This window comes from Aotus nancymaae, unplaced genomic scaffold, assembly GCF_030222135.1.
Source record: "Aotus nancymaae isolate 86718 unplaced genomic scaffold, 86718_ANA_hifiasm-v0.15.2.pri h1tg000032l_0, whole genome shotgun sequence".
Taxonomy (NCBI): domain Eukaryota; kingdom Metazoa; phylum Chordata; class Mammalia; order Primates; family Aotidae; genus Aotus; species Aotus nancymaae.
The window spans coordinates 28,250,607-28,274,952 of NW_026988445.1; the positions used below are offsets into that span (position 1 = coordinate 28,250,607).

Sequence of the window (24,346 nt, forward strand, 5' to 3'; positions counted from 1 at the left end):
CTTCTGAGCACTTTTTTTTTTTGAAATGGAGTTTCGCTCGTTGCCCAGGCTGGAGTGCAATGGCGTGATCGCGGCTACCCGCAACCTCAGCCTCCTGGGTTCAAGCGATTCTCCTGCCTCAGCCTCCCGAGTTAGCTGGGATTACAGGCATGCGCCACCACACCTGGCTAATTTTGTATTTTTAGTAGAGACGAGGGTTCTCCATGTTGGTCAGGTTGGTCTTGAACTCCCAACCTCAGGTTATCCACCTGCCTCAGCCTCCCAAAGTGCTGGGATTACAGGTGTGAGCCTGGCCTCTTCTGAGCACTTTCTACCTTCAGGTTTTCTGGAGCCTCAAGGTTCTCAGTAGAGGCACTTATGCAAATGCGTGTGTTCTGACACAAGATGCAAATATCAGGAATCCTCTTCCCAAAGGGCCAATCTCTAAGACTTGCAGAAAAGGCAACCAGAGTCTGATTTAAATCTATCACCTGGAGGAGATGCTGGCTGTGAGGAAAAGAGAAACAATGAAATGTGAGATGGTGTGAACTCTGGAAGGCAGAACCTGAGGGAAAAAACAGAAGAGTCATTTTGTTCATGGGTGAATTCATTTATTCTACTAATTACTGTGCCAAGTCCTATAGGGGTTACCAAGAATACAAATTGTCCCTATCCTGGAGGACCTAAAAGAGACCAGCGAGAAAAAGGCAGGTACACGTGAACATGTGTTTTGCTTTGAGAATTATGCAAAAAAGCTGACACGAGACAGACACCTCGCGTTTAATGTACTCCGCTTCATTCGACCTCAGTTCCTGCCAGCTTCCCTAACGAAGTTTCACTTTACAGATGAGGAAACTCAAGTTCAGAGAATAATTTTTCCAGGAACTGGGGTTCCAACCCAGATCTGCTGACTCTGAAGCCTAATAAAGCCACCTGTGAAAAATCAAGTTAAAAAACAGTTGAAAGGGACCAGGTGCAGCACTTTGGGAGGCTGAGGCAGGCGGATCACCTGAGGTCAGGAGTTCAAGACCAGCCTAGCTAACGTGGTAAAACCCCGTCTCTATTAAAAATATAAAATTAGCTAGGCATGGTGGCACGTGCGTGTAATCCCAGCTACTAGGGAGGCCGAGGCAGGAGAATAGCTAGAACCTGGGAGACAGAGGTTGCAGTTAAGCTGAGATCAAGCCACTGCACTCCAGCTTGGACGACAGAGGGAGACTCCATCTCAACAACAACAACAACAACCAGATGAAAGGAAACGGGGGGCATTACCAAATATTTGTCCTTTTTCAAAAGAATTCAGTTCTTGACTCATCAGTTTTGAGTGATTGTAGACCTTTTATGATATAGTTTTCAAGCAGCTGATTTACCTCCATGATTTCAGGAACACCCTGGTGTGTTGCACACAAGGCTTTGCTTGCTGGGGTGGGTGTTGTTCAATCTGGACCAGCATGCAGTCATGGCTTCTCTGGCTTCCGTTGCTGATTCCAAAAGTTCATGTGAGAAGGAGTAAAGAGGGATTTTAGAGCCAGAAGTGAATTGAGTTTCTGTCAGCCAACTCTCTCCTTATAAAAGCATGGACATTGGCTGGGCACAGTGGCTCAGCTGATTTACCCTGGTGTGTTCCTGAAATCATGGAAGTAAATCAGCTCAGCACTTTGGGAGACTGAGGCGGGCAGATTACGAGGTTGAGAGATCGAGATCATCCTGGCCAACATGGTGAAACCCCGTCTCTACTAAAAATACAAAAATTAGCTGGACGTGGTGGCGCATGCCTGTAGTGCCAGCTACTCGGGAGGCTGAGGCAGGAGAATTGCTTGAACTTGGGAGGCGGAGGTTGCAGTGAGCTGAGATTGCACCACTGCACTTCAGCCTGGCGACGGAGTGAGACTCCTTCTTAAAAAGATACATAAATGAAAGCATGGAAATTGAGACCCAGAGAGGTTAAGTGCCTGGCCTAAGGTCGCACAGCTAGTGGTGGGGAGATGAGAGTTGGTTTTGCCCTGCTCTCCTGCCATCTATCGTTACTCAGCACAGCAAAGGAGCAAGTCATCTGGGACTCACAGACGTGCTAGGAACAATCCTACTCACTCATTTGATGGAACCTACCGCAGCCCCATTATTCCCAATCATTTACATGTTCCGAGGCACCTGCAGCCAATCTCTACGTGCCCTTTGGCAGGAGTCAGACTTCCCCGGTGCCATGTGGACTCAATGCAGCAAGCAGCCTAAGCCCTGTTTCGTCTCTTCTGTGCATTAAGGGATCCGTTTACATTTAATTGAAGCTTGGCATACTCTGAGCTGAGGTGGCCTTGCTTTGGCCTTCTGAAAAAAGCATGCAGCTTTGGCCTATGCGTTTGAGTTTCATAGAGTAGCTTCCAATACCGGAGGGAAGCTGGCCTATTACTCTCTGGAGTCTTTCTGAATTGAACAAAAACTCTGTGTATGCCTTCTTTGTTGTTCCTTTCCCAGAAGCGTGAAGTCCCCCAGATTCCAAGGCGGCGTGGCTGGGAGAGCCCGGGGCCAGTAGGAGCCAGGCGTGCCTTCACGCCAGCACGTGAGCAGCCCCTGTGCTGCCTCCCGGCCTCACGGCCAGGCTATTATAGCAGAAGCTCCCTCGGCCCCCCTCCCCACACCCTTGGAGTTGAGGAGGAAGTGAGAAAGGGCTTGGCTTGGTGCCTGGCACACAGCAACCCTCCATAAAAATGCCAGCTATTACTATTGCTATTGTTGCTATTATCCTCACGACTTCTCCATCTTCTGCACCACCCACAGGCTGCTTTGCTGTGAACACGGGGACGTGGAGAAGAGTGAATGAGCTAGTGGGATGGGAGCGACCGAGTGTGAAGGTTAGGGAGGGAAATGAAACAGCCCACAGCCCTGCCGTACTCAGCTCCTTCTCCCTGCCTGCGAAGTCCTTCCTGGCATCGTGGGAAATCCTGCCTGCCCCACAAGGCCCCCGCCTTCTCCCTCGCTTCTGCACAGACACTTGGGAGGAGTACTTGCCACCTGAATGGCTCTTCCCACGTGCTGCCTTCTCCGGGGCCCACTCCGGCCTGCGGCTGTGGAGACCCTATGTGTCATGCATTTGCCAGTAAGCATCTTATTTATTCATGTATTTCTTTATGGCAGGGTCTCACTCTGTCTCCCAGGCTGGAGGACAGTGGCATGAACACAACTCACTGCGGCCTTGACGTCCTGGCCTCAAGCAATCCTCCCACCTCAGCCTCCCAACTAATTGGGACTACAGGCGTGCACCACCATGGTTGGCTAATTAAAAAAATATTTTTTTTTTTTGTAGAGATGGGAGTCTTGGTATGTTGCCCAGGCTGGCCTCAAACTCCTGGGCTCAAGCGACTCTCATGCCTCCGCCTCCCAAAGTGCTGGGATTCATCTCTTAAATTCTCACATCCACCTTAGGAAGGAGGTATTTCCCATTCACTGCGACAGATAAAGACACAGGGCTCAGGGCAGTTAAGTGACTTGTCCAAGGTCACCATGGAGTGACAGGGCAGAGGGGAAGGCTCGGGTCTGCCCAGCCCCAAAGCCTGTGCTCCGTCCACACGTCTCAACACTTGCTCCTGCTGCAGCTGCGGCTGACTAGCCCTAGGGTGAGCCATGGTCCCAGACCTGCGACCCACAGCACAGTAGGGGGATGGGAGTCATTTTCTTTTCTTTTTCTTTTTTTTTTTTTGAGACAGTCTCACTCCGTCACCCAGGCTGGAGTGTGGTGGCGTGATCTCGGCTCTCTGCAACCTCCACCTCCCGGGTTCAAGTGATTCTCCTGCCTCAGCTCCCTCCAGTAGCTGGGATTACAGGTGGGCGCTACCCCGTCCAGCTGATTTTTGTATTTTGTAGAGACAGGGTTTCATCATGTTGGCCAGGCTGGTCTTGGACTCCTGGCCCCAACCAATCCACCCACCTCAGCCTCTCAAAGTGCTGGGATTACAGGTGTGAGCCACCGCGCCCAGCCTGATTTTCTTATGTATGCATTTCTGTGTTTACCATATCTTTTTCAATGAGCTTGCATTACTTGTGTGGTGTAATTGAAAATAATACTAATAATCACTGACAGCACTCTGGACAAGTGTCAGCTCATTTATTCCTCACATAACCCAAAGGTGAGGATCTTGTGATTATCATCCTTGTTTTCTAGAGAAGAAAGGCAAGTTGCAGAAATGTGAGATGATTCACCTGCTGTCTCCAGTCCGTAGTGGCAGAGCTGGGGCTTAGACCTTGGCGGGCCTGACTCCCGAGGTCCACTGTTGACTGTGGGCCTGACTCCCGAGGTCTACTGTTGACTGCAGAGTGGGCCTGACTCCTGAGGTCTACTGTTGACTGTGGACCTGACTCCCGAGGTCCACTGTTGACTGTGGGCCTGACTCCCGAGGTCTACTGTTGACTGCAGAGTGGGCCTGACTCCCGAGGTCTACTATTGACTGTGGGCCTGACTCCCGAGGTCTACTGTTGACTGCAGAGTGGGCCTGACTCCTGAGGTCTATTGTTGACTGTGGGCCTGACTCCTGAGGTCTACTGTTGACTGCAGAGTGGGCCTGACTCCCGAGGTCTACTGTTGACTGCGGAGCTTACTACTTCCACGTGGAAGAGAAAAAGATTTTGTCTTAAGAATACAGGAAGCATTTCATTTATATGAAATATCCATAATGGGTAAATCCACAGGTACAGAAAGCATATTTGCAGTTGCCAGGGTATGGGGTGGATGATGGGAGATGCAGAGTGACTGTAAATGGGTACAGCGTTTCCTTTCAAGGTAGAAGGAACGTTCTGGAACTGGAGAGTGGTGATGATTGCACAACACCATGAATGTATTAAATGTTACTACTAATAAGTTTTATATTATTTGTACCTTACCACCATAAAACAAATGAGAAAAAAGAACAAGAAAAGAAAAAGAAGCTGTTTAAGTGTTTCTGGGGGCAAGTATATTTTGGAAGCTCTTTTCTTTTCTTTCCTTCTTTTTTTTTGAGATGGGGTCTTGCTCTGTTGTCCAGGCTAGAGTATAGTGATGCGATCTCGGCTCACTGCAAACTCCAGGCCTCAGGTTCAAGCGATTCTCCTGCCTTAGCCTCCAGAGTAGCTGGGATTACAGGCATGCATCACCATGCCTGGCTAATTTTTGTATTTTTAGTAGAGATGGGGGTTTCTCTACTAAAGAAGACCACCATGTTGGCCAGGCTGGTCTTGAACTCCTGACCTCAAGTGATCCGCCCACCTTGGCCTCCCAAAGTGCTGGGATTACAGGTATGAGCCATGGTGCCTGGCTGGCAGCTTTTGTCAAGTGAGAAAAAAATCTCTTGAATGCAGAGAAAGCAGCAGCCACAGCCCATGGGATGGAAAACCCTGAAAACAGCATGGGAACAGATGGCCATTGGAATTATTATTTATTCTGCCAAAGGGGTCTGCAGGTGAGGACTCACACTAGCTAAGGGTTACAGTATGCTAAATGCTCAGTTCTTTATGTGGATTATTTCATCAAATGTTCGTAAGAACTCTGGGAATAGTTGTTTTTATCATACCCATTTCACGGATGAGGAAACCAAGCTGTAGCGAGGTTAAGTGGTCATCACAGCACTAGTAAGTGGCCGAGCTGGGCTTTGATTCCAGGAGGTCTGACCTCCAGCTCCACACCCTCACTTGTGTGTCCTCATCTACTACGTGAGAGCGCAGCACCCACAGGCAAGTCCCACTTCACCTAGAGAAAACAGTCCCACTTGATTCTTCCTGCTTTCAGCGGTAACTGCTTGTCCAGCAGAGATAAGTGCTTCAGAAATACTGAGCTCGGTGAAACTGCTGAGCACGGGAACCCCGGTGAGGCTCTGCCGGATGACGGCAAGTCATGTTCCCATTAACCTTGTGCCCTGAAGTTTGCCTTTGGTGGGAAGCGGCAGAGATGTGAGTTTCTTGCCAATTCCACCCGGTGGAGAGCCTGCCAGGCCTCCTGATTTGTGGTCCTGTCTCTGGCTGGCACAGCGATTGCTTTGCCTAGGCAAGTGTGGCATGACGTCCCTCACCGTGACTGCCCGTGCAGCTGCCCTGGGACAGGTGTGCAGAGACAGCTCCACCAAGGCAGGGTGAGAAGGGAGTTTCGAAGACTGAAAATAAAAAGCCAAACCCACAACCTTCTGCGTGGATCTTGTTTAAAGTCCTGGCGGGGAGGGGCGTGTTGGAGTTATTATGCTCTGTGCATGTGACGAGAAACCAGGGCATGCCACTGTTAATTTTATAATTCAAGTTCTGTTTGAATAAATAACCATAAAAACAAGAATCATTACTCCATGCTCTGCAAATATTTGCTCTCCATGTAAGGGTTTATGGCAGAAGAATGAAGTCTTGGTTCCTCAAACTTCAGAAAACAGAGAGTACAGATCTCAGGGAAACTCCAGGCAGAAACTGACGGGGTTCTGGAAAGTCTCTGAGTGTAAATGATGCAAGGGTCGTCCCTCTGTTGTTTGACAGTAGGGGAATAATCACATCCTGGCCATTCTGGATTTATTAATTTAATTTAATTTAATTATTTTGAGACAGTCTCCCTCTTGTCGCCCAGGCTAGAGTTCAGCAGTACGATCTCAGCTCAATGCAACTGCCACCTCCTGGGTTCCAGCGGCTCTCCTGCCTCGGCTTCCCAAGCAGCTGGGATTACAGGTGTATGCCACCATGCCCAGCTAATTTTTGTATTTTTAGTAGAGATAGGATTGGCCGGTCTGGTCTTGAAATCATGATCTCAGGTGATCCTCCCTCCTCAGCCTCCCAAAGTGCTGGGATTACAGGCATGAGCCACCATGCCTGCGCCATTCCGGATTTGAATTCCAGAGCCATCTACAACCATTTCCCCTGCTCTGCGCGTGCCCCCACTTCCCCTGACCCCAAATCTAATCAGTGGATGGGATCCATCAATGTGATTTCTGCGTCACTTCTCCCCTGTCTGCCTGTGTCTAGTGCACCACCTCATTACCGCCTGCACGGACCATTACCAGGGTCTCCTACATGGTTCTTCTAGAAACCAGAGCAAACTTTCAAAAGCATGGGTGAGGTCCACTCACTCCCTTGTTCCAAATTCTGTAGTAGCTCCATTTTACTTACAGAATGAAACACAAACCCCCCAGCCTGGCAGGCAAGCACAGGGTGATCTAGTTCCATCCCATCTTTCACTCACTGTTTATTCAACACGTATTCCCTGAAAGCCCCCACGTGCCAGGCACTGGGATCCTGCGTGCACACAGTGCTGGCCAACAAAGTCCCGGTGCCTTCTCTCAATGACCTCAGCGGGTAGTGGGGGTCACACCGGGGTGCCACGGACGTGTCCAGCTGGAGCCCCTGTAAGGTCAGGGAAGACTTCCTGGAAAAGGTGACATATCTAAAGTTGCTTGAAGTCACCCAAAGAAGGCATAGGAGGGAACCAGGAAAAGATGGAGTAGGTGTGGGATGGGGAGGCAAATGGAGCAGGTGCAAGGCCCGGGGTAGGGGAGTGTGAGCAGTTCGATCCAGCCATCACCGGTGAGAGGGAAGGTGAAGACAGGAGGGAGTGGGGCTCCATTACAGCAGGCTGGAAAAACCTGTCTGGGAGTTCAGGCTTAATCCTCAGCAGAGGGAGGCCACAGAGGGGTTTAAACAGGAGAGCCCTATGAATAGATTTGCATTTTAGAAAGATCATCTGTCTGCAGTTTGGAGAGAGGCAGAAGGGAGGCAGGGAAGTGGTTACAAAGCCCCTTCCAGAGTTCAGGCAAAGGGTGATTGTGGCACTGCGGACTGTGATGTAAAGAGTTGACAGAGGTGGCCGGGGGAAGTGACTCACGCCTGTAATCCCAGCACTTTAAGAGGCCGAGGCAGGTGGATCACGAGGTCAGGAGACCGAGATCATCCTGGCTAACACAGTGAAACCCTGTTCTACTAAAAAAATACAAAAAAAACCAAAAAAACCAAACAAACAATTAGCCGGGTGTGGTGGCACGCACCTGTAGCCCCAGCTACTTGGGAGGCTGAGGCAGGAGAATCACATGAACCCAAGAGGCAGACGTTGCAGTGAGCTGAGAGCACCACTGCACTCCAGCCTGGGCGACAGAGTGAGACTCTGTCACAAAAAAAAAAAAACAAAACAGTTGACAGAGACCGAGAGATAGTGAGGTGCTGAGGGAACAGGTCTTGGCATTATTTGATGTAAAGGACGAGGGAGAAGGAGGTGACAAGCCCATGTCACAGGTCTCTGGCTTGGGTACGCGTGCAGGTGGTGGTGCTGTTTTCCAGGATGAGAGCATAGGACAAGCAGGTCTCAGGTCTGGTTGAGGGCAGGGAAGCATGAGAGAGTGAGCTCAGGTTTGCTCATACTAAGGCGAGACACACCAGGAGACATACTGATTGAGACTGACAGAAACAGAGAGGTTGAGACAAAAGCCAAAGGGACACCAGCATTGAAGGAAACCCTTCAAAAGAGACTGAGAAGGAAGAGCCACAGAGGTAGGAGGAAAACCCAGGGAAGTGGGTAGCCCAAGGCAGGACACCAAGTCAAGTCAGGACAGATGAGCACTTCTTGGTTGTCCTGAGTCAGGAGGCTTGACAAGGGCAGTGTCCCAGGAGTTGGTGCTGGTGTGGGGAGGATCTAGATTGGGTTGACAAGTTGTGCAAGGTGAGAACGTGGAAGCAGGAAGTGAAGACCGTGTCTGTCAAGAACGTCAGCCATGAATAATGGAGGGAAAATAGAGGACTGAGTTTGGGGAGCAGCAATCCTCAAAAGAGGTTCCGGCTCCCATTCCGCCCCACCCTCCCTCCATGCCCTCCCTCCCTGATTCTCTCTCAATGGGGGATCAAGGAAGGGGCCAGAGGAGCTGGAGCAGGTGGAGCTCCAGATTCAGGAAGGAGAGGGAATGATCCATAGAGGCAGTTGTAGGGGAGGGGCTCCCACCCCGGGTGCCAAGAGGAGGCGAGGAAGGGGCAGATGCAGATGAGCCTGGGGTTGGGCCTGGAGCTGGGAACGTCATCTCCTCGTCCTTCCCAGCCTTGACTTGCTCCTGTGCGTTGGGGCCACACGCATTCCTGCCCACATGTGTCGCCCTTTCCCCCGTCTCCCTCTGCATCTGCTCAGCGCGTTCCCCTTCTTCTGCTCGTGTTTCATTTCATCTTTAAATGCAAAGGCATATCCAGATTTTGTGGGACCCGAAGTGTATACAATTTGGGACAGTCTCTTTAAGAAAAGGAATGCTAGAATATATCACTTCGGCAAATCGTACAGAAATACACGGAGATGTGAATGCAGCTCTGTGGCCCTTCCTGGGGTGTGGAAATGGACCTTGTAAGCTAGGAAGCCTGAAGGTCAAGCTGCATTCGCTTTAAGTCTTCCTCCATTTAAATATGAACATTCTTCCCAAACTTCAAACTTGAACAACAAACAAAATAAAACAAAGAAAGAACAAACAAAAAACTTCCTCCCTGAAGTTCCTCCCATTGGAAGGAAGAAAGGGGAGCCTTAGTTTCCCCATCTAGAGAACGGACCTAAGAGTCTCTATCTCCACAGCCTGAGGATTCAATAAGGCAGCATATGAGACAGAACCTGGCATAGTTCCCTTCCCATAATTGGTGCTTACAAAATGATTGCTGAAGAAACAAAGGGATGTATGAACCTAACTCCCTTTCCTCATCTATCACTTTTCTTTTTTAAGACAGGGTCTCGCTGTGTCACCCAGACTGCAGTGCAGTGGTGTAATCATAGCTCACTGCAGCCTTGAACTCCTGGGTGGAAGTGATCCCCCCATATCGGCCTCTGGAGTAGCTGGAACTGCACATGTGCGCCACCACACCTGGCTAACATCTGTTTTGTTTTGTTTTGTTTTTGTAGTAATGAGGTTTCACTATGTCGGCAGGGCTGGTTGCAAACTCCTAGCTTAAGCGATCTTCCTGCCTCGGCCTCCCCAAGTGCTGGGACTGCACCCGGCCTCACTTACCACTTTGACTTACCCGTGAGTTATCTGCATGCTCATCTTATCTTTCCCATTAGACTCCAAATACCTTGAGCACGTCTTGCTATTTTTGAGTCCTTCACAAGGTCTATCAGTGTGTCTTGCATACGGTGGGTATTCAATAAATTTATTGAATGAATGGATGGATGAATGAATGGTGAGTATAAATCACTTCATTAAGAAGGAAGTTCATTGTTAGGAGAGTCGCTTAGAAATTCGCCTAAATGAGTTTTCCAGTTGAGGCTATCAATTCTTGGTGTCCATGTTGGCGGGGATTGGTTGACAAAAGAACAGGAAGGACTGTAGCTGTGTCTTAGCAGATAACACGCATTTGGTTGAGGAAGCAGAATGTGGAGAAGTCAGGACTGAGACTTAGCAGCATTCAGAGTTTAGCTGGTGATATTAGGAACCTTCAGCACGAGACAGTCTGTGGAGCGCTGCTTGGGCTAAACGTGATAAATCAGAGTACCCCTAAACTAGGCAAAAGCTGTCAAATACAATTCAGGAAGACAAGTCTAATGAATATGTAGTATAATATGGGTAGATTTCTTACTGGATGCATTTTGAATATATTGCTGCTTAGGGAGAGCTCATTTCCCAGAGATACCCACATGGGGGAAACTGCGTTTCTGTTTACTTCTCAGAGGGCTGTTGTGAAGATTAGATGACAAACAATGAAAAAGTGCTTTGTGGACCATAAATGCCACATAAATATTCTTCATTATCACTGTTATTATTGCGTTCCTGGCCTTATCTCTCTCCTTCCCCTCTCTTCTCAGACTCTATATTCCACCAAGTTCCTTCAAGTATCATCATTCTCCAAACACAAGTGTGTTCCTAGACTCCAGGGTAGCTTGTACCACGTGGTATGGGACACGTGTGTGTGTCTGCCTATTCCTCAGACTCATTTTTACCCCTCAGTCCTGAGCACGATTCCTGGCACAAAATAGGAGCTTGGGAAATGTTTGCTGGATACAGACAACGCTCTCGGATGATGGGAAATAGTTCCTGTACCATTTCATCTGGCTCCTCTGCCTTCATCCGACTTTGGTTGTGTGGTCTTCCTGAGGAAGGCAAGTCTAGTTTCCAAGACGCTAGACCCCTTTCTTATTTCTAGGACATCAAGGCCGTACAAATTCCTTGTTACTCTACAAGTCTTGAAAAAAATGACCCTCCTGGAAATTCCAGAAAGCCAGGAAACGAGAATACTCCTGTTCTGACATAACTTCTAAACAATTCATAACATCAAATTAAGAAAGACAGCTCTTTCTTTCTCTCTCTCTCTTTCTTTCTTTCTTTCGGAAAAAGCCCCAACAAAGTATCTCAGAATGTGGGTTTACATCTATGTGATCTTACCCAGAACACTTGACTACTTTGAGTCTCCATTTCCTCTTGTGTAAAGTGAAGATAATTCTGTCTTGGCTTCCTTATGGGGATGTTCTCAAGATGAACAGGATAATGCATGTAACCCCAAAGCCCCGCATTCTTATGCTTCATCCTCTCAGTACGGTCTTTTTAGGCAGAGCCCTGGGTAGACACTAAAGACATTTATTGATAAACATTGGCAAAGGGTCGCAAAAGGGAAATACTAGGAAAATATGGAACAACAGCTCTCCCTGCTGGTAGCTGTTACCAGGTGGCTTTCATTCTAGGATTGGCAATGGGGAGTATCTGGCAGGAAGGACGGGGATGTAAAGCACAGTGGGAAGGATTCCGGAGCCTACATCTGTCCACAACTGCTTCCTTTTCTTACAGAGAAGCCTGGTCCTGGGAACCCACCCTCTCCTGTCTGATTGTGTCACAGGACCCTGCACCATCCTTGCTGCCTCTGTATTCAACATCCCCCTCAAAACTGGATCCTTTCCACGGATATACTCAATCTCCACCATCTTAAAAACATCCTCCCTCAACACCATAAACCTTTGCCTCAATTTCTCCCTTTCACTGCCCAGCTTCTTAATGGAGTTGAAAACTCACTGTTTGTAAATCCAGTGAACACTTTCCTGTCTTCATCTTATCTATTTTTTTTTTAGTTTTGAGATGGAGTCTCACTCTGTCACCAGGCTGGAGTGCAGTGGCACGCATGATCTCCGCTCACCGCAACCTCTGCCTCTCAGGTTCAAGTGATTCTCCTGCCTCAGCCTCCCAAGTAGCTGTGATTACAGGCATGCACCACCAAGCCTGGCTAATTTTTGTATTTTTAGTAGAGATAGGTTTACCATGTTGGTCAGGCTGGTTTTGAACTCTGACCTCATGATCCACCCACCTCGGCCTCCCAAAGTGCTGGGATTACAGGCATGAACCACTGCTCCTGGCCATTATTAGTTTGTTTTGAGACAGGGTCTTACTCTGTTACACAGGCTAGAGTGCAGTGGTGTGATCCTGACTCACTGCAGCCTTGAGTTCCTGGGCTCAAGCAATCCTCCCAGCTCAGCCTCCTGAGTAGCTGGGACTACAGGTGTGTGTGGCCATGCTTGGCTAAATTTTTTATTTTTTGTAGAGATGGAGTCTTCACTATGCTGCCCAGGCTGGTCTCGAACTCCTGGACTCAACCAATCTTCCCACCTCGGCCGTCCCAAAGTGCTGGGATTACAGGCGTGAGCCGCTGTGCCTGGCCTCTTCATCTTAGTCACGATGCTCGCTCCCTCCTTGAAGTGCTGCTTTCCTGGGGGCATCCGGTATAGCAGCTCTCCTGACTTTCCTCCCGTCTGTGGCTGCTCCTTCTCAGTCTCTGTTACGGGGTGAATTAGATCCCCTCTGAAAGCTAAGTTCACATCCTAACTCCCAGCACCTGTTAATGTGACCTTCTTTGGAAACAGGATCTTTGCAGAGGTAATGAAGTTAAATGGAGGTCCTGTTGGATCAGGGTGGGCCCTCATCTGATGACTGGTGTCTTTATAAGAAGAGGAAAATTTGGACACAGACACACACAGAGGGCAGACAGCCATGTGGTGAAGAGGCAGAGATTGCAGTGATGTGTCCACAAAACATGGAATGCCAAAGATTGCTGGGAACCACCAGAAGCTAGAGTGAGGCCAGGAAGGATCCTCCCCTAGAGCCATCAGAGGAAGTAGATCCCTGCCAGCACCTTGATTGCTGACTTCTGGCCTCCAGAAATGTGAGAGAATAAATTTCTGTTGTTTTCTGTCATGGAGTTTGCGGCACTTTGTTACTACGGCCTTGGGGTGGGTATAACCTCCTTCCAGGCTCAGCCTGTGTTACCCGTGGATTTTCCCAAATGCTTAGTTCCAGACTTCTATTCGTTCCTCTACGCATCTTCCCTCCTAGGCGACCTCCTCCACATCTACCCTTCAGCCGCAGCTCCTCTCACCTGTACATCCTACATCTGAGCACAGCTCAGACCTCCCTCCCACAGGGAAGCCTTCTGCGGCAGATGCTGCTGCCCACCCACATCTCCTTGGCACGCCTCACTCCCAGTTCAGCTTCTTACTGCAAGCTGCTCCTCTCTGCCTGAGTGCTTTCTCTGGCTGCAGGAGTGCGTGGGGGCAGAACAGAATGGCAGAGAGTTGACACCTCCAGGATCAGCCTCCAACAACAATGGCTGGGAGTTGGAGAATATATAACCCAGGCTCCTCGCACCCCCGAGGTGACCTAGCCTGGCTCCTGGAGGCCCCGGGGGACTAAGCCGCCCTTGCCTGCAGGTAACCTGCTCGCTAACTCTCCCAATATGGGTGTTCTTCTTTGTCTCACTTCTCCACCTTCCTAACTTGCTCCTGAGATTAGCCTGCTCATCCTCAAATCCTTATCTCGGGGTCTGCTTCTGGGGAAATCTAACCAAGACACCTTAAATGAATTATCAGCCTGGGGCAGGTTCTCTGATCATGCTTTCTAACAGCCTGAGGAGCCTTGGCTGCTCAGATGAGATTGCAGTTTACACGCACACATTTCTTTCTGTGATTATTTGAGTAATGTCTGTTTCTTGTGCTAGAGCAGGGGTTGGCAAACAACAGCCATGAGGCCAAACCCAGCTGCAACGGCTCATTTCTGTATTGGCTATGGCTCCTTTCGAGCTGTAACTGCAGAACTGAGTAGTTTCAACAAAGATCTTATGGCCTGCAAAGCAGAAATATTTACTACCTGGTCCCTTACAGAAAAAGTGTATTGGTCCCTGTGGTAGGCCATACACTTGTATCAGTTAGCTACGGCTGCGTAAGAAACTACCCAAAACTAAATTTTATAAAACCACCACCATGTATGTAGCTCACAATTCTATGAGCTGACTGGGTAGCTTTTCTGGTCTAAGCCCAGTCAGCTGATTTCTGCTGAGTTCTCTAAAGTGTCTCTGGTCAACTGGTGGGTCTTGTGGCAGCAATGACCCTAGGATGGCCTCACTCACGCTTTAGAAGGTGGTAGCTGTTGGCCAGTGAGACACTGGCAATTAGGCCATGTGTCTCTCACCATCCAGCAGGCTACCCTGGGCTTCTTCATATAGTGGTGGCAGCAGGGAGTTCTATGAGTGGCCAGGCAGGACAGAGTACAAGCATTACCCAAACCTCTGCCTGGGTGTATCAGCTAATCAACCATTGCTCAAAGCCAGTCACATGGCTGAGTTTCGCGTCAAAGTGGGATGGTATGGAAGGGGAACCCACTGAACCTATGGCTATTTTTACAATTCACCATGACGCTCTACGAGGGCACAGACCCTGTACAGACCTGCCCACCATTCTATATCAATGAGTAAAGCATAGTGCCTGGTATAGACTGGGTGCTGAATCAATATTCATTAAGTCAATGAATAAAATGTAACTATGTTACTAAGAATGACCTTTTACTGAGCCTTTGCTATAGAATTGGAGTGGTTTTCAGACAGCCAAGGCTCACCGTCAGGAACTTGCCCTATATAACAAAGGCAATCTGAGGAATCAGAATTTGAAACCAGTTTGTTTAATTCTGAAGCCTGCTCTGTTAACTATTACCCCCCTCCTTGTTTTCACGAGACGCTTTACATGTTTTATCGTTTCAAATTTCTTCCTTTATTTTACTATTTTATTTTATTTCTTTATTTTACTAATTTCATTTTAAAATTGGGAGCAGGGTGTTTCTCTCGGCTTCCCCAGCCCCCTCTCCTTGGTGGCCCAGAGGTCCTGCTAACACCTCATAACCAACCTCCATTTCAGCACCTTTTGACTTAAAAAGTTAGCTTGTGGGACAATCAACAGCCCCACACCTAAAATCACTGCTCCTGACAGCTTCAGCAAAATTGAAGGCCAACATTTCACTCAAGAGGGCAATAAATCCGGCCCCCACAGCAGCTGCTGAGAGGTGCTGAAACAGGCTGTTATCTTATCTCTCAGATCATTCAGGCCTTACCTGAGGGAATCCATGGATCAAAATCAAAAAAGTCTCCAGAGAACATAGTCCTCCAAATGACCATTGTTTATTCAGAGTTCAATAATTAATCAGCCCCACAGACTTTCCTTCAGCACTCACGGTATTCCAGGCATTTTGCTACTCACAATGGGAGAACATAAGTGAACAGGAGCCCCTGCCGTCAAGATGCTCATCTCAACAGACAATGATCTGGCAAGGTATTGAGTGTTGTGGTGGAGACGTGACTGAAGAGTACACAGGGCGTGGCGAGCTCAGTTTGGGTGGGAAGTTGAAGAGGAGAATGCAGAAGTCTCTTATACAACCTTGGGAATCTAATTCAGGTTCACACAAGACTGGGCTTCTAGAATGGCACAATGGAGTAGTCAAGCTCATGGACTGAGATGACCGTTTGCAGATTTGCTATTTCTGCAGCTTGTTATTTATGCAATTTTGGAAGAGATGACTTCTCTAAACCTTAGTGTACTCATTCATGAAATGGGTGAGACTAGTACCCACCTTAGAAGGTTTTTGTGCGGATTAAATTAAAATATATATATATGTGTCTTGTGCTTAGCATGATGTGGGGCACTTAGTCAAGGTTCAGCAAGTGACAGGTGTCATTAGTGGTTGAGGTCTTACTATTGCTCGTAGTAACATTCTCAACTATATTGACCATTCCTTCATTCATTTAACAAATATTTGTTAAGTGTCTGCCATAGCTCAGACCCTATGGGGGACACAAAAATGACAAGAGGTATGTCAAGCCTTTTGAAAGGCTTACTGTTTAGTGCAGAGAAGACACGTCTCTAAGTAGCTACCCTCCTGTCCAGCTCTAGGCTCGTACCCAGCGAGACTGGGCCTGGAATCCTCCTGCACGTCAGGACCGCTTTCCCTGGAATACACGCATTTGCTCTCTTGGGCCACTTCACAGCTTTTTGACTTCGGATTTACCTCTCATTTTTCATTGTAGTTTCCCTTTTGTCTCTCTGTCTTGGTGCTTGATACAACTCTATCGGTCTGACTCTGGCTTTCATTGTTGGCCAGCGCTGATATTTTAACCCTTTGGATTATGTGCTCTAGGGCCACTCTAGGCAACATCTTAACTGACCTAGCCTGAGCAGGAGCCTGATCCAAGCTTAGTCCTTAGGGGTCGACCAGATGGCAAATTGAAGGTAGCGACTGAAAAGCATCTCCAAGAAAAAAATGGAAAAGTGCTATGGGGAGCGCAAGGGAGGGCCAGCCTGCCTGGACTTTACCGCATTGGCTTGGTGGACAGCAAGCAGCCAGCCCCTGTGTTGTAATTCATTTCTGTGCAACACAGAGCCCATCCTTGCAGCCTCACAGCTGACCTCATGTGACTGTGTGTATATATACTTCTTGTTAATTCATCCAGAGCCGTCAGTTGCTTGACTGTAACTTGACATCTCTAACAATCCATCAGCTTATTTATTAATTATAGCAAGCTGGTTTCAGCCACAGGAAATTAGAAATGAATTTTTCAATAAGCCACATCTCCAGGGATAGTTCACAAAATCAAAAAGAAGACTACCTGGCCAATCTAATTCATTATCACAATCAAATAGTGTTAAATGGTTCTTTGTGGGATAAGCTTAAATTAGGAAATTGTATTAGCAGCTCTAATCATTACTGATTATTTAATTATCGGCCATTTAAAGATCATCTCCAGTTTTGCGATTATGGGTCAGATTGAGATTCATAGCACCCTTCCTTAGTTCACTCCACCCTGTAGCAGGATGTATTGCAATGTTGCTGAGTGAGCACTGATCTTACCTTGATCCCCACCACAGCTCTTTCATTCCATGGCGATCTGGAACAAAGATAATAATAGCTAACATTTATGGAGTGCTTATTACGTACTAGGAACATGTTTGAGTTCATAAATAACTCATAAATAAGAACTCATACATGCTCTTAGCACACATTGTGGTCGGTTATATTTATCAACTTAGTTGATCTTCATAAAATCCTACAAAGTAATCATTATGACTCCCATTTTATAGGTAAGAAACCTGAGGCCCCAGGACATTTGATTGAAATGTTCACTGCCAGTAAGCAGGAGAGCGAAACTCTGAGTCCAGCTGATCTGGCTCCAGAGCACTGCAGTCCCTGCCTAACCACTAGGTCATTCTGCCTCTAATGCCTCCTAGCTTAGTGTTCAGTGCATGCAAAGTGCTTAATCCAGCCAACCACTGAAGTCCCCACCAGACTGTAGGCGCTTTTGAAGACAGCATGGTATCTTATTTACCTCTGTATCTGTCCTTCACCATTGCTAGCACTGAGCTTTGAATAATAGAAACTCAATTCTGTGTGTGTGTGTGTGTGTGTGTGTGTGTGTGTGTGTGTGTTTAATTGGAAGGGTAAGATTGGGGGAGGGTGGTGGTAGAAAGAGTAAAATACAGATTTTACTAATTCCTACAGTAGCCTGAAGTCCAAAGATGTTACAGTCTCCACTCAGAATCTTTGGAGGCAAACATACGGGTGTATCAGAACCAGGCTAAACCCTGCCTGGATGACCCCAGGTCTGAGAAATCAGGGCCTGGACATACTCTCTTTGAGAAATGTTAGTAGGTAACAAAGAAACAAAGTCTGAACGGTTGGTGAGTTAATATCTGAAATGCAATTCAGATGAAGTCATATCCAGACTCTGCCAACTTTCAATTGCTTCCAGCATCTTCAAACACCACATGCCAAAATGTTCCCTCTACCTCACTCACCAACACCTCTGCTTCCCAGTCACTGCGGCGCAAAAGCCCGTCTCTGAATCCTCTTTCTCTCTGTGCCTCTCCCCGCTTCCTCCATCACCCAGTCTCCACGACCACAGACCCAACCTTCTCCTTATCATGTCATGGGTTCCCAACTCCTCCGTCCCTGCCAAGTCCCCTGACCAGGCTCTCTGCCTGTTCTCATCTTTCCTCAATCATCTGTGCACCACCGTTGCTGTTATCTTTTTCTAATTGCAGTTCTAAGTACATCCTTCTCCTCCTGGAAGATATGTGGTAAATCCCCACTTTTGCTGGAGAACATAGCCCTTTACCTTGAGTCCTTGGGGCTTTTATCATCTAGCTCAACTGAGTAATTGAGGTTAGATTCCCACCTCCCATCCCACATTCAACTTCACACTCTCCTCTCTAACCCAAGTGTGCTATTTCTAGACCCGCACGTGTTACCTGCTCTTCCCTCCTGCCAGTTCTTTATGGACTGCTGCTCCTTCAGCCGAAACCTCCTCTTTCCTGCCTGCCTTTCAATTCACATAAGCTTATTGCTTTTACCAGCCAAACCCAAAGAGACACGTCATTGAGGGTGGTGAGGCTCTTTTAATTTCTCTTCTCAAAAGGCACATTGTCTAGCAGATTACATTCATCAGCTGTCAGGACGCATGCGTAGCTTCTTTATTACCTGCTATGCTTTTTTGTCTGTCTCTCAAATCTGAACCTTGTCTTTCTCAGGGGCTGGTCTATCTCAGCCTTACTTGTTTACCTCGCAGTCTGTGCCAATCATTTTTGAAGACGGCCACTTTGGAAGAAACCTATCTAGCTATGGAGATGCCTCCATGGAAGGAGGGCAGAGCCAGCAGCCAGGACCATGAACGTGGAGGTGGAGTGGGTGGAGCAGTTGTGTCTAGGTGCCAGGTCCTCATTCCTTTTGACTCCTTTCAACACTGTCATTCCTCAAATGCCTTGAATAAAATAGCCAAGTCAAATTCTCTTCTTCCTAAAGGGGATCACGACAGACCTCAGCAGGTTTCGGGCTCAGCTAATAGAGAACAGGTATTTTTCATAATTAGAAAATAGGCTCACCAGCCGGGTGTGGTGGCTCGCGCTTGTAATCCCAGCACTTTGGGAGGCTGAGGCAGGTGGATTGCGTGAGCCCAGAAGTTCTAGACCAGCCTGGGTAACGTGGTGAAACCCCGGCTCTAAAAAAAAGAAAGAAAGAAAGAAAGAAAAGCAAATATGCTCACCTGTGGCTCACCTATGACAGAATGGACATGAGCTTCATCCTAGTGACCACTGAGAAAATAATTTCGTCTATCTCTGCATTTTGCAGATGCTAGGTCACTCCCGGCCTGGATCCCATAATCCCATCTGCTTTAGATAGCGGCTAAGTAGGCTATTTATTCTGGAAGACTTTAACTCCTCTTCTAAGCAGTGGGTGCCATTTCTTTCCAGGCTGTTTATTCCAGGTGACCCTTATACATGGTTCATTCAAGAGGAACTCAGAGCTGGAGCTCTCCCTTGTCCAGATGTTTCCTCAAGATACAGACCCCTTCGTTTGCTATGTATCCCATTAGAACTCTATGACAACTCTTTCCTGAACTCCTGAACACATTTCAAGTCTGGGTCTTCAATATTTTGTCTTAGGACTATAAAGAGTTTAGGTGCGCTATTCCATAACTGCTTCCTGCTATACTGTTTCATTTCAACAAGGAAAAAAATGAGAGTAGCTAGAAGTTTTGCACAGCCTTTCACATACCCACAGTCTCAGAGAGGGAGCTTGATGTGGTATGAAACAAGCCATAAAGTCTCAGAATCGACAAGCAACTGTTAATATTTCTTCAAAGACAGAATCGCTACTTAATTCAGTTAACATTTCTGAATACCAGTATATTCATAGCACTCTCCTAGGCACGTAGAAGAGGGCAAAGGTGATGACGGGAAGGAGAGAAAATAAATAAAATGGGTCATCAACCCTAAGGGAGTTACAGGCGAGGCGTTATTTGTGGTAGTAATGTTCTGTGAAGTCTCTGTGAACACTGAATTCAGTGAATTCTGAACTGTTCTTCCTAGAGGAGACACGGGGTCAGGTTCCTGTGAGCATCTGGTCACGACATTTTTGTCCATTGATTAATACAGACCTTGTCTTCATGTGTGTGTCTGTTCACAGACGTGATATTTAACACAGTCATTAACATTGAGCTCACGGGCAACAGCGTCGTAACTCGTGGGTGAACAAAGCATACCTAGAGATGCACTTTCTCCGTAAGTCCGCAAGGCACATCGCAGCCTTCTTGCACGTAGGGACGCTGGATGCACGGCAGCACTGCCCTTGGGGCCGTTTTCAACAGCAATAGCATCACCAAAAAGCACTAAGGCGCAAAAAATGTGTCACTAAACGTACCATGCAGAGGACACTTGTTTACAAGTTGAAAATTAAAACAAGCAGGCAGAGCATCCCCTTGTCTGACCTCACCTGGAAAGGTATGCATGGGGTGGTTCAAGTTTTTCTCCACGCTGCACACATCTGTGATTGATCGTAAAGGGCCACTCGTGTGGATTGGGGGGTTACCTAAATTCAGCAAGTGGGCAAAATCACAGTTATGGAACTCATGAATAATGAGGACAAATTGTGTATTCTAAAAGTCATGTTAACAACAAATTACACAATTTCGAAGACAGAATTGGGGCAAAAATGAAATATGGTCACCTGGACCAGCTACATAATTTTCAGGGACCAGTGCCAAGTGGAAATGCAAGGTCCCTTGATCAAAAAGGCAACAGAGCACAAAGCCAACTATGGGCCTTTGTGAGTGAGGGCTCATTACCACTGCACAGTCCCTGTGCCCATGAAGCTGGCCCCAACCCTAACAATTAAATGACTACATCGTGGGGAGCAGCCTTGGGGACTGGATCAAGAAAGGTTTTCTGGAGGTGGTAGCATTTGAACAAAGCCTTGGATGGCTTGAGAAAGTACCTGAAATGAATGGTTGAACACCACCAATTCATGTCATGCCTACTATATTTACAAACAATAGTCTGGAGGCGTGCTCTGAACTCCATGGTACAAAGGTTGGGTAGCACTTACTGACCTGACTGTCTGCCAGGCACTGGGACAAATGGTTAACGTGCATTCTCTCCTTTAATCATTACCATAACCCTAAGAAGGGCAACGTCATGTCACCCCCATTTTACAGTTGAGGAAACGGAGGCTTCTTGAGGTTAAGTAATGTGTCCTGTGTCGTACAGCCAGGGGAAGAGGAATGGTTTAAACCCTGGCTCTCTGGCCCCCAAACTCTTACATGGAACATTCACCAGACCCTATTTCTCTATTTAATAGGCAATACACATTGCCCTATTTTTTAACGGAGCCATCCGTAGTAGTCTGACTATCAGTGGGGCCAGATAAGCACACATGTATCTCAGAGGGGATAGGTGAGGCTGAGAGGGCACCTCCCTCCCTAACCTACTTCTCAATCCTGTTGGTTCAGGAGGAAGGCAGCAGTCATGCTATTCAGACATGGCCAGGGACCTCATGCCCGCGTAATTCCTTAGAGTTTACAAAGTGCTTCCACTTTCATGATTTCATAGGTGCTTGGAACAGTCCTGTGAATTCCTGACACCTTGTACAGATGGGAGGCTGATTGTGAGGGAGGACAAGTGACTAGACCAAAGAACAGGCAGGCAGGAAGGCAGGCAAGCGAGGAGAGAAGGCTGGAACTGGAGCCCAGACCTGCAAGCTCCCGCCCGGTGTTCCGGCTCGGCCCCTCGGCCTGCACCAGGACCACTGGTGGCAAGTAGCTTAAAACTCCATGGTACAGAAATGCCTCAGCTCCCCATCTTCCCCTGCCTAACTCCCCTCACTGGTACAGGGCAGGTGAGTGTGTTTGGGTTTGCTTAGCAAATGCATTCTCCTTTTGATTTTGGTTCTTTAAGAGTGGGGCAGGAACGCAGAGTATTTGGTGGGGCCGTTAATACTTTGAGTAGTATACATGACAGGAACCTGCTGGCAGTTGAGGCTCAATTTGTGGACTATTCAGCTGAAGGGGTTTTCTAGCTTCTCTGAGCAGGTTAATTAAGCGAAGTTGCTGGAGGCGGCTCCCTTTGGTACAGGACGGGAGGAGCAGAGCAGCATCTGAAGACTTGCGCACCGACTGGCATCTTTACCCAGCACCGGCAGGCTCTTTGGAGCCAAGAGAAGAGCCTTTCCTTGCTTTCCGCTTGCCTTGGCTCTGGTCACTGGTCTGTCTTGCAGCCAGGATGCTGAGGCCCTCTTGGGCCCTCTGTCCTGCAGTGGCACAAGGAGGAGGGCAAGGTCCTTTCTCTTCCGTGTTGAGCTGGGCTGTGGCTGGAGGGAGGGAATAAAAAGAGACGCTGGCTCTGCGTTCCAGAATTAATGGCTCGTGTCTGCTGAGGTTATCTGCACTGTACTCAAAATCAAACAACAAAAAGCAAGGATGAAGCAAAACAACCCAAATGATCAAAAAGCATTCTGGTGGTGGGTGTGAAACTTGCTTTCTCTCGGCAGCAGAGGTCCAAGTATACACAGCCGCTGGAGAGCTCAAGTGCTGAACAGAATACCTTTGTAGTCACTTTTGCTCAGAGACACATGCACACGCATACATTTAAGGAGGAACGCGCCATTCGCTGCCCTACAAAGTATCACACGTCCGCATAGTAAGCAGTACATTTCACACGCGAAGGAGGGGTCTGAATCTCAAATGTAAGCCACTGGAGATCTGTGAAAATTATCAAAAGGGGTGAGTAGAAATTCAGCAATTTCAGTAAGGAATAAGTGTGTGGTCGCAAACCATCCTTCTGTCTCATCAGGAAATTTTGTGGTAGACTTATTCTATGGAAAGTTTTGTCTCCAGTTTTCCATCTGCTGTGATAATCGTTATTAATCAAGCTGCTGTCATGCCATCTTGGGCTGTGATTTTGTTAACTCCTCTATGCGAAGGAGGTTTGTCCTGGGGAAGGAAGAGGTGACGGAGGGACCCGGATGATGCAGGCTCCCTGGATCACGTGACAGGTCTCCGGGCTATTCAATGCTATTTTCTAAAAAAAGCATAAAATGGGGACTGTGAGCATCTATGCGTTCTAAGACTCACCCACCAGATTTCCCTGAGATCCTGTGTGAGGTGGGGAGTCAGTTTCCTACTCCACAGTTTTCCATGCGGTTCATGTAAGTCTCTGATTTCATCAGAAAACTTCTTATTCGCTGTCTGCCCCGCAGCCTCCCATTTCTTGGGCCCTGTTGAGTACGCACATGCTAAACTCCATTCCCAGGCGGTACGGAGAGGGGATGCCTGGGTCCTTATCAAGTTGCCCCTGAGTTGGTGTCCAGAGCTGCCCTGAGTTGGCGGTCCATGAAATTCAGTGCTTTTGAGTGCTTTTGGTATGTTTACTTTGTTTTTGTATTATTTTTAGAAAGTAATGTAAGGCTAAACAATGTTTTAAAAATAATCTAAAAAATTCATCCCCCACTAGAGATAATTAGCTGCATGTGGAGTTAGTTTAGAAACTAGAACCCCAGCCTTGGGAGAAGCACAGAAAGCCGTGGTGGATTTCCATTTTATGATCAGTGCAGTGGCAGAAAAGTCACAAATAGGACTTTGTGCCTAACTACATAATTCATTAGAATGGAGATATCAATAAAGATAAGCTGCGGCTCACCTTTCTGGAATCTTCAGTTGGTAAAATTCCCGCTCCTCTCCTGGCCTGCCTAATCCAGCTCCCAGCATATCTTATTTTAGAGGCAGAGAGAATTGAGCCTGAGAAAACAAAGGTATGATTACGAGAGGTGAAATGATAACTATATTCAGACTAATGACGAGGTCTTTTCTATCTCCTCACATAGAATGGAGATTGTGATAATAATAAAATAGTGAAGATTTATTGAGTGCTAATGTGTGCCAGACACTGTGCTAAGTGATTTACATCCATTATCTCATTGCATCCTCACAAGATCCTATGAATAACTTGCTGTTACCGTCTTACAACTGGTAAGGAGCAGAGCTCACATTTGCATTCAGGTTCACTCCAGAGCCCATGTTCTTTAACGCTGCGCTCCGTGGACAAAACAGGCATCCAGCAAAACTAAAAATTGTAGTTCACGATGACTTGACGTCAAGGAGAACGCCTCAGTCTTTAAGGAAAGAGTTAACTATATCCAGTCCTCTGTGCTTACCAGGACAGTTAGGAGTTCCCAGGTTACCCTTGAGTTATCCAGAAATTAAGGTAGCCTGAAGATAACACTGCCAAATAATTTAGATTAATTACGATTTAAATTTCTCTGGATGGCTTTTCCTGTTGATCCCTAGACTTCCGGGTTTA

At 47.5% G+C, this 24,346-nt stretch overlaps 1 long non-coding RNA gene across 1 annotated transcript; it reads right to left on the reverse strand.

Annotated features, from left to right (window-relative positions):
* Positions 1–283: 283 nt before the first annotated feature.
* Positions 284–18,555, reverse strand: LOC110567448 (uncharacterized). The gene is made up of 3 exons (XR_010345119.1): positions 18,467–18,555; positions 17,070–17,106; positions 284–486 (listed from the first exon to the last, which is right to left on the reverse strand). It is a non-coding gene; the product is annotated as an uncharacterized LOC110567448 (long non-coding RNA).
* Positions 18,556–24,346: the final 5,791 nt, after the last annotated feature.